Source organism: Epargyreus clarus, unplaced genomic scaffold (genome assembly GCF_041222505.1).
Source record: "Epargyreus clarus isolate Ecla_fem2 unplaced genomic scaffold, WU_Ecla_fem_2.2 ptg000012l, whole genome shotgun sequence".
NCBI classification, from domain to species: Eukaryota; Metazoa; Arthropoda; class Insecta; order Lepidoptera; family Hesperiidae; genus Epargyreus; species Epargyreus clarus.
Window position 1 is genome coordinate 5,419,111 of NW_027332220.1, and position 11,436 is coordinate 5,430,546.

An 11,436-nucleotide genomic window follows, 5' to 3' on the forward strand; every position below is an offset into this window, starting at 1 on the left:
TAATAAAATAATGTTGCCAGTATTCTAGAACAACAAGAAACATCCTAAATACAACAATTTTGATGCCGCAGTCTTAATTAATTATGGTTATGTAAGATCGTTAATTTTTTGTCGAGTTGAAGTATAATATAAATACTTATACCATAATTATTATAACGATTAAATAATAAATAAAATCTGTTACAAAAAAATAAACAAAAAAGAAATGAAAAAAACTGCAAAAAAAGTACAAAAAACATCTAAAAAGGATGTCCGGAATGTTGCTTCTAAAAGTTAAGAAAATGATAAGAAAAAACGTATATGTAAAATTAATACATCACTTGTTATAACCTTTTTTTTTTTCTCGCGGGGGAAACCTTCAAAAGGTACCCGACGACGTGGGAGCGACGCCGGGTTATGTGGGATTTTTACCGCACTAAAACCCCCCGGTGGCCGTCCTCAACGCTTGTTGGAGATCTCCGGGATCTCCAACGGAACACAACCGGAGCCCTCCAAGCGCGATGCCCAACGGGCTCTACCCTGGGGGAGCAGTTTTCGCTCCTCCCACACCATGTAGTGTTTACGACGGTATGCGACCATACATACTCGTACCGCCGTCCTTCCCGGGGTCGCTTGCTGGACGGTTCGAGCTCCCACTCTTGCCGTCCGCAACCCCGGAAGCTCTTTTTAAGTCGCCTCCTACGACAGGCAGGGGATACCGTAGCCCTATTCTAGTCCCGGAACTACAGGGACAGACATTATTTTTACCTACAGGGCAATGAAGAAAGTTTAATCAGATTACAAACGTATATAAGATATGAAACAAGACAATTTACTTTTCACATATTTCACTTACGCAAGCAATCAGAATCTAGTGGGGGTAGGGATGTGAGATTAATGGAAAATGATCGATTAAATAAAATTAGATTTTTCTTTATTCAAGATTAATCGATTTGTCAAATATCAATTTTAATAAAAATAAATCAATTTCTGCGATTTTTTGTATTACCTATTCGATTTATAAAAAATCGATTAATATTACTATAAAAATCGATAATAAAAATCGATTATAAGAAAATAATAATCGATTAAAATAAAAATCGATTATTTTTTAACATCTCTAATTGGGGGAAACCCCGCTGATCGAGGGGTCCGAGGTTCGGATTTCAGGCACGCACCTCTGACTTTTCAAAGCGTATTAGAAATTAATTATCACTTGTTGTAACGATGAAAGAAAACATCGCGAGAAAACCTGCTTACCCAAAACTCTTAAAAAAGTTGTCAAAGGTATGTGAAGTCTATCAATACGCACTGAACCAGCGCGGTGGACTAAGGCCTAATCTCTCTCATTCTGAGAGGAAACCCGTGTCCAGCAGTGGGACACAAATGTGAGGACACTCACGTAATTATAGGCTTAAAACTCACTTAAGAATTATGTGTATATATATGAATATAAGTACAAAATCCGGATAGCCTTTGATAAAAGGTAAAATTCCAGTATCAAAGTAAACGGCTAAGCTGGGGCTCTCAAAATCTAGATTTAGAAAAGCTCACACTCGGTGTTCACTTTGAAAGCTCTTTTTCTTATTCTGACTCGCGGTAAAGGCTTTGGGATATTTCGAACTTCATGGCCATATATTCTTTTTACTTAATGGATAGTTTGAAATTTTTACCGTGTTCTTGTTCGTTGGTCAAGCATTTTTATTATTTGACTTATTTATAGACAATACGCTTCCACCCACGAGGACTGAGTTTGAACACCCTTTTTTTCTGTTTTTCTTCTGGAGGGGGAAACCTTCAAAAGGTAAAGGTAAGGTGGGATTTTTACCGCACTAAAACCCCCCCGGTGGCCGTCCTCAGCGCTGCGTAGAGGACTCCGGAATCTCCAAAGGAACGCAACAGGAGTCCTCTCAGCGCACTGCCCCGTCGGGCTCCGCCCAAGTGAGATTGAATCACCCCACCGTCCGATGTACACGACGGTATGCGACCACACATACCGCCGTCCTTCCCGGGGTAAATGTTTGAACACCCTGGATGAGTAGTAGCCCTTACAACACGCTTGGCTGGAAGACAGCAGCGCTCAACACTGCCGTTATTACACAGAAATAGGTGTGGCGGTTGTGCCTCCGGAATCAAACCCCTAAGGGCTCTACCACCTTCAAAGTGTTAAGGACTCTTTACAGAACTCTCTCAGACATACATATCATTGTAGGCTTTTTCACAGTGTGTTGATTGTGTGTTCGATTGAAAATATTGCTTATAAATACCTAATCAAATAATTTCGACAAATTGACAAAAGTATACCCTTGATACCGCCGTGCATACCGGCGGTGTGGCGAGCATCATGCTAACCTAGGCGGAGCACAACGGGACACCGAGTTCGGAGTACTCCAGTTGCGTTCCTTTGTATATCCTGGAGCCCTATACGTAGCACCAATGCCGGCCACAGGGGCATTTTAGTGCGGTATAAATCCCATATAAGCCCGTGTGGCCCGCGGCACCGGATACCTTTTTGTGTGAAAAAATTATATCTTATCAAATGACGAATTTTACCACCTTCAGTTCCAAAGGGTTGGCCTAACGACCTATGGTTTTTATAAAGACCTAAGCGCTACCGCTGAGTAGAACGTAATAAGTATCACTCAACGCGACTCGACAATTTTCCTCATGAATTTTAAAGAGATATTTTCCCCGCGTTAAAATGATGCCGGTAAGTTCATAGTGTGGGGTAATGACATATTTTCTCTGCAGTTTTTTCGTATATTTGTATATTTTATTATTATAATAAGTTAAATAACAATATAATAGCTGATTTTAAAATGATTATAAGTACAAGATAAGATAAGATTAAAGTTTTAGGATCATGCTGTGATACGGAAAATACATAATTTTGATTAAAACGCCAAATATATACAAGTAAATATTTTTTATACTTTGAATACTAAACTTCATTCGCTTTTATTTTATAACCAGATACCCTAATCGTACATACCTAAAGGTAGGTAAAAGGCCCCTGATATAAGAAATTAGTGACGATCATGATTGCAACCGAGTTAGAATAAGACAGGAGTCTTCATAATTGTTTTATAATAGCCCTACTAAGTACGTGAAATCGATCACAGCGTGTTTCTGCGCAGTTTTTGCTCAAAAGGTCTTAGTCGGAACACGTTACACTAATATTCTGCCTTACACAATACACAAGACGACATATTGACAAATCAACATCACAAAACGTGAATGAGGCTATAATACGGCGTATATATATGTAATACGAAACTGAAAGTTTTTTTTTTATATAGGAAAAGCAGACAAACATGCAATTCGCCTGTTACTTACCACCTACTATGGCTACTGCCGTCCATGGACATCTGTAATCAACCCTTGATAGGATTAAATATTCCTACTTGAGGTCGGCAACAGACTTGCCGCTGCCCCTGAGGGCTAAACTGGAACGCCTCGTAAAAGTATGTCTCCCTTACCAGACCCTTCAACCTAGAACACAGAAGCGCGTAACACTGCTGCTAGGAAGCAGAAATATGTGTGGTGTTGGTGCCGCCGGAGTTGAACGCGAAACATAGGAAAAAATACACATAGCAAATCCTTCAACTAAAGCGCCTGGGAGAGCGTAATATTATGAAACATATTATACCTACAGTATTTGCTCATGAATTTTAACTAGGCGTTTTCGTACAAACTGTAATAAGTCATTCATTTCGCTTTTGAAAGATCGCTTTTGAGGAAAAGATATTTTTTTTTTTTTTTTATAATATGAGAGTAGCAGACGAGCATGCAGTCCACCTGATGGTAAGTGGCTACTGCCGCCCATGGACATCTGTAATCAACCCCAGATAGGACTAGATATTCCTACCTGAGGTCGGCCACGGATGCGCCGCTACCCCTGAGGACTAAGCTGGAACGCCTCGGAAAAGTCTGTCTCCCTTACCACACCCTTCAAACCGGAACACAGCAACGCTTAACACTGCTGTTATTAGGTAGAAATAGGTGTGGCGGTGGTGCCGCCGGAGTCGAACCACAAAGGGTTCTACCACCTTTAAATAATACGAGTATAAAAGCTTCTATCCGTAGCGTTATAATTTTACAAAAAATAAATGTGTTGTTTCCAAAAGCTCCATGTTAGTAAGGTTATGATGTACTTATTTTATTGTTAAATACCTAAGCTTATTTTTCTACTCAAAGCTCAAAGAAATGCTTACAAAAGTTAAAAGTAGAACTTTGTCACAAATTTTCTATTTCTATTTCTTCATTGATTATACTAAAGCTCATCAATATACAGAGAAAAAAGACAATAAAAATCGGTTGACACTTTTTTCAAAATATGATAAAAAAATATTTTTTTTTGTTTGCCAATTATAAGTAGATTTAATATCAGTCCATACTATAGCTGAACTTTTAAAAAAAGTTTGAAACTTAACACAAGTTGAAATACTTCGATATTAAAATCAGAATTTCGAATACAAACCGAAAAGCGAAGAAATGCATATTGGATTTGGGTTGCATACGAAATCTGAAGGTTAAACCTTGAAAAGTATAACCCGAACATTAGCAAACTGAATACTAACTAACCAAGGTTGTGGTGGCATAGGGATTTCATTAAATATCGTTAAAATAATGTCGATATATCTTTAGTATCGCTTAGACATTAGGTACGTATCGACACATTGCAATAAAAGTACTTTTAAATAACTCATCAGCATTACTTTTTTCGATTGTATCGTAGAATTCATAGATAAGTGACAATCCAGTAGAACAAAGATCTACCTATCTTTGTTCTACTGGTATACATTTTAGTCTCTTACATTAGATATCCTAGTTTACTGATAGCGAGATATACCTATAGCTGCCTAGCAAGTCTAAAGTGCTGGAAGGATTCCACCTGACTTTATTGGTCGAGTATCTGTAGCGGATAACAGATCCGTTATCTGCGAGCGCCTTCAGACACAATCACTGTTTCATATGGTTATAGACATCAGTGGACACTTTCACATTTTCTTATATTACTCTGATGACATAATATCGATAAAACTTTTCCAAAGTGAGCGTCACTATGAAGCGTCATTGTTATACCGTGATTACCATCCAGCAGAGGCGCATCAAAATCCTCAAATACATACGAATCTGCAATGCTAAGGTGAACTTGTACTCAATGCCATACCCTTGTATTAAATTTACATCTTTCTTCTTCTATATTTCTCTTTTTTTTCTGCGATGGGTAATGCTTTTCGAGCGTTTTTATGTTTCAGTCCCTAGCACACCCTGCAGCCCTTATGGCGTCACCAGTACCCTTACCATGAGTATTCAAAACATCCCACAATTTTACGTTACGTTTACTCAATCCATTATTCTGTTCCGTTTGCTTCAATAAAATGAGTTATCGAACGCGCACCACTCAGTAAATGTAACAATAAGTAAGTGCTCAAGTGACGATAAACTTTTTGTCTCCCTAACATGTTATCAAAAAAGTGAGACAAAACATAAAGCGCCATTTTGACAATTTAGACATTTAATGTTACGTTACTGACACTATAGTTCTGATACAATCCGCTAGGGGCGTAAACCGTAAACAAATACCAAAACAGTAATATTTGTCAAAACGTAAAAACTCATGGTAAGGGTAATCAGAAGTGTCGTTGGATCTTTCGAAGTAGTAGTTTTTTGTTTTTATACCATTTCTCTAGTTAACTCAAATAATAACGGGATCTATAGTAATTGTGTGCGAAATTATCATATTGTTTTTAAGTGCATTGATAAATTTGTTTGTATGAAAATCTATATATAAATAGGCAAAAACAGTTAAGAACATTTTTCTATTTTCAACGAAGTTTCTTTTCTTTGTTAGCGATTGACGAGCTTAAATTTTATCATATTTTAATTGTTAATTGGTCCAAATAAATGAATTTGTGATGCCACACAATAAAAATGAATTTGTGAAGCCATACAATGAAAAATTATGGCACAAATTCAATTTTCATTATTTATCAATTAATTAACAGACAACAATTAGGAAAAGGTTTGGAAATTTAATAATACATTTCCCAAGCGCCAATATTTATCTAAGCAATTATGAAGCAGGCGACATCCACACAATACAAGCTCTTGATAAGCTCAGTTGATTTGTTAATAATTAAATTAAATTAGTGTTCTGTCTCCGAAGGGTGATAACAATGATATAGGAATACTGGATGTGACTTATTGGGTATAAGTGTTATGCCCATTGTATTACGGCAATATCGGATTTATTCTTATGTTAATCAGTCTGGAGCGTAGGGCGACAATTTTGAAGGCATATTTTGTAAGAAGGGTTAAAGGTGAGGTAATACTGTCTTCTTCGTTGAGTGCTTCCCGTAGAAGGCGAAATAATAACATAGTTTTTTGCGGCCCTCCGATATACAAAGTGATTTTTGTCGATTGCAAATCCGCCACTGATATCGGTGTCCACTACAGATCTCAACTCTTTCACCTAAATATAAGAAATATCTTAGAACCAACTATAATTATGACCGTGCTGTTATATTTTTGTGTATTGCTGTACGGGCCTATATTTTAACAAAAAAGTTTTGTCCCTATTGAGTATTATCATAAATAAAAAAAACATGATTAATTCAATAAAAAGGTGACGTAAAGGAAAAATAATTAAAGTTTGGTATAGTCCGCGTCAAACTGCTAGTCCTCTCTGAAGTTGTTGCGAGCAGGTGTACTCAAACTCATACAATTTGCTATGGCGACGCTATTCATTTCTATATTCAGAGCGGACTAACAGTATGCGGACTATAACATTGACACAATTTTGGAAGCCATTTCCAGCAACGGCTATATCATTACAACGGAATGCAGAATTAATTAATGGCGTCTCAGCCACATCTTACAATGAGACCCTCTTCAATCTTGTCTGTAGGCTCCACCTTAATTTAGAGGGAAAATTCCTCTTCACTGACTTTTATTGCAAGCAACTAAGATTCTACCCTCGAATTTATGAGAACCATTGGTTTTGGTGTATTTAGGTTTATGGTTTAGGGTAAGTATAAATATTGAAAATTTGATGTTATGAAGGCAGTTATAGCCTAGTGGTAAAGAAACTCGGCCTCTCGATCGAGGGGTCCGAGGTTCAAATCCCAGGCCTCTGATTTTTCAAAATTATGTGCGTATTAAAAATTAATTATCACTTGCTTAAACAGTGAAGGAAAACATCGTGAGGAAACCTGCATACCTGAGAGATTTATAAATAAAAATAATTCAAAGGTACGTGAAGACCATCAATACGCACTTGGCCAGGGCGGTGGAGTATGGTCTAATTCTTCTCATTCTGAGAGGAGACCCGTGCCCAGCAGTGGGACAATATTGGGTTGATGATGATAACCACTTGCAGAATGGGTCAAGGAAAAAAATCGCGAGGAAATTTACATTGTTAATTTTTTTTTTACCAGGATGTGTGTAGTCTACCAAGTCGCACTTTTCCAGTGCAGTGGACTACTGACCAAACCCTCTCACTCTGAGTGGAAATCCTCTTCCAGCAATAGGTCCAAGCACCAGATAATAAGGCTTAGTATGAGAATTAAGAAAAAAAAATTGATTAGTTTTTCCTTTAGTTAGTCATTTATCATTACTTCCTAGTTTTAGTTATTTATAAGCGACGCTATCGCAATAATATACAGTGTGTTTATTTTTTTAAAGTCGTTCGAATCCCGGCTGCAGAAGTTGATTAATAAAAAATCGAATAATGGAGTGTTCGTTTTTATGAAAATCAGCCTTATAATTATTTTGAGAATTTTTTTGCTATTCTTTACAGTTTCAGCTTTGGATATCAACGCACAATAAAATTGACCTTCTCAAAATTTTAGGTCTCCTAGGTTAAAAGTTCGAAAGCGCTACAGAATTCATACACAAACATGATTACAATTTTTCAACTTGTTTTTTCTATACTATTCATTCGTTTGGATAAAATAAACATAGTTTATATTGAAATGAATTTTTAGAGGCAACTTTTTGTTGACGCAATTTACGCATTTGACATAGTATTGTAGGAGCTTATGAAAAGCTTTTTAGGGTTATTCGCCTACTACTTATAAAATAGACTTATTTTTGAATGGAATAATATTTTAGAATCAGGTCCTAAAGAATATCTTTGTATAAAATCCCGCTTAACTTGGTTTAAAAGTTTAAGTCGGTTTAAATGATAAAACATTTAAAGGTTGATCCCATAATGGTTTGACTACAAGGAATCCGAATTCGCTACCACTATACCTATTTGCCTAGTAACAACAGTGTTACGTTGCTGTGTTCTAGTTTGAAGGGTGTGGTAAGAGATACACCCTTTTGTGAGGCGTTACAACTTATATAAACCAAAACCAAATGTTTCAAAGATACTTTTGATGTTTTAGTATCGTAAAGGCATACAAATCAGTTTCAAAGTTCGATTTGAGTATAATCTAACTCTAATTAATAATAACTCTGTCTATAATTTGACTATAACCTACTAGGTAGTCGATCAATTATAATTTTTATTCCTTATCATATATTACTTTATTAACTTTGTCATTGGCCCAACATAACAATCAGGAGAGAGCTACATATATTTCTGAAACCATTTCGTTTTTCAATACAATGCTATAATGGTTATTTCAATCGTAGAAGTGGGGAAAATTGTTCCCCAAGTAAATACCCTCTAGAGGCATATTTCAGGACAATCATAACACCCTATCATTACGGACACAATTAAGCTTTAAGATGGCACCGTAATCAAATTACCATATTCTTTAATTATATCCCAGCGGTGACCCGAATTGCTGAAGTAATTTACCGTAATTGTTTAGTAAGGCTTAATTGCTGTATCGCTTGTATATTGGCGTAGCTTATAAGCTGAATAGTTTTATACAGCTTGTGTTATTCATTGTGTTAACAGTGATAGCCTAGTGGTTAAGAAACTTGGCCTCTCGATCAAGGGGTCCAAGGTTAAAATCCCAGGCACCTATGATTTTTCAAAGTTATGTGCGTATTAGAAATTAATTATCACTTGCTTGAACGGTAAAGGAAAACACCATGAGGAAACCTGCACACCTGAGACTTATTTAAAAAAAAATCTCAACTGTATATGAAGTCTACCAATACGTACTTAGCCAGCGCGGTGGACTATGGCCTAATCCTTATAACTCTGAGAGGAGACCAGAGCCCAGCAGTGGGACAATAATGGGTTGATGATCATGTGGATCGAGCTGGAATATCAGAGGTTTGCATTTCATTTTATGTCATATATTATTTTACGCGAAATTAAATACACTTGTCGGGATTAAAAATAATTTTAAAAGTTAAATCCAAGTTAAGTACAAGACACAAATAAAACTATTACATAATCACTTAATTAATTCATTTCGTCGTTATCGACCCATTACTATCACATTGCTAGGCAGAGGGTCCTCTCAGAGTAAGAAGGGTTAAGGACATACGAGTAAGTAGTCCACCGCTCTGGTGAAGTGCGGATTGGTAGATTTTACACACCTTTGAATAAGCATAAGCTTTCAATAGGTGTGTAGGTTTCCTCGCGATTTTTTCCTTCCCCGTTAGGTGATAATTTATTACTAAAACGATAAATTTAAAAATTTAAGTTTCATACCCAGATCCGAATCTCGAACCCCCGACCCTCGTCTGTTACTCGTATATTATAAATATGTCTTATATCATAAAAAATGCAATATTACTTGAGAAAGCTAAAACGTCAATATTATTTGAGAAGCTTTAAATATTATCCAGGAAGTAAAATGCATGTAGCAAAGGATATTTACTATATACATCTACTAAGTAAGCTATAAGCAGATACGCTTTGACGGATAAGCAGAGTCGCGCGGGGAATTTCTTGTGCACTGAAATTGAGAGCATGAATCCTTGCTTTGAATAGATGAGGAGTAACTGGGTAAGGTATTCTACGAAAATGATATAAGTAATCGTTTAAAACGATGAAGTCACCTGCAATATATACTCGTATCAAAAGTATTCAAAGTCCTAAAGCATTTTAAGCTGAAAATTTAATTAAAATGTGTCAACTAGCTAATCTCAGTAACATAATATGTATTGTATTTTAAAGGCTCTTTGTGGTTCTTCTGCTCAAGTGGTGCTTGCCTACTATCATAAAAAAATCAATTTAAACTATACTACTGATTCATCAATATCATCATCATCATACGTACATTGTTACCAGAAAACTAAATAAAGACTCGTTAAATGTTGTATACACATCACAGTGAATGACAGACAGATCAATATGTTCGGGCAGGGCTCGTCAGAAAGAGTGACGTGGGGTAAATTGAAAATTATGCACAGATTGAATTTGCTCGCTCGGACGCCTGTCGTTGAATTTTATCTTCGGCCAAACTCAGTCAGCGTTGAAATATTTTTAAGGGTTATTGATTTAGAGATTGTGATTTCCCTGTGTGAAAACTAACTTGTTGGTTTCTTTATTTGTTTCTAGTATTAAAAATAATACCTGGTTAATTGGTTGTTTAAGATAAAAAAGCAGTGATAGCCTAGTGGTTAAGAAACGCGGCCTCTCGATCGAGGGGTCCGAGGTTCAAATCCCAGGCACGCACCTCTGATTTTCAAATTTATGTGCGTATTAAAAATTAATTATCACTTGCTTAAACGGTGAAGGAAAACATCGTGAGGAAACCTGCATACCTGAGAGATTTATAAAAAAAAAAAAAAAAAAAATCTTAAAGGTATGTGAAGTCTACCAATACGCACTTGGCCAGCGCGGTGGACTATGGCCTAATCCTTCTCATTCTGAGAGGAGACCCGTGCCCAGCAGTGAGACAATAATGGGTTGATGATGGATGATGGAAGATACTTCACGGTGAACGACAGGCGGTAGATCAACATGTTTGGGCAGTGCTCGTCAGAAAGAGTGACGTGGGGTAAATTGAAATTATGCACAGATTGAATTTGCTCGCTCGGACGCCTGTCGTTGGATTTTATCTTCGGCAAAATTCAGTCAGCGCTGAAATATTTTTAAGAGCCATCGTTTTATAGATTGAGGTCTCCTATCGATTAAAAATAAAGTGCTACGTTACTTTATTTTAGTTTTGTACAAGTTTACAAGTAAAACGTGTTGTTGTCGTTAAAATCGTAGATTAAATTGATTTTAATAAGGACTCATTTAATTAGATTGATTTGAATGGCTTGTCTATGGCTTGTGTGGCTTGTCTATCTATCTGACGACTAACCATCACGGGGACTGCAAGATAATTTGCAACTCCAACCCTATAAAAATATATTTGGAGAGTTACATTCTTAGAAAGAATTGCACAGCAAATTTTAAATTATACGTCGGTATAGTAAACATAGAATATTTAAGTTATATTCAAAGCGTAGACTGAGACTATTAACTGGAAGATTTTGGCATCCAACCTTCAGTCGGCAATGGCATTTACTGGAATTTGCGATGCAAAATAG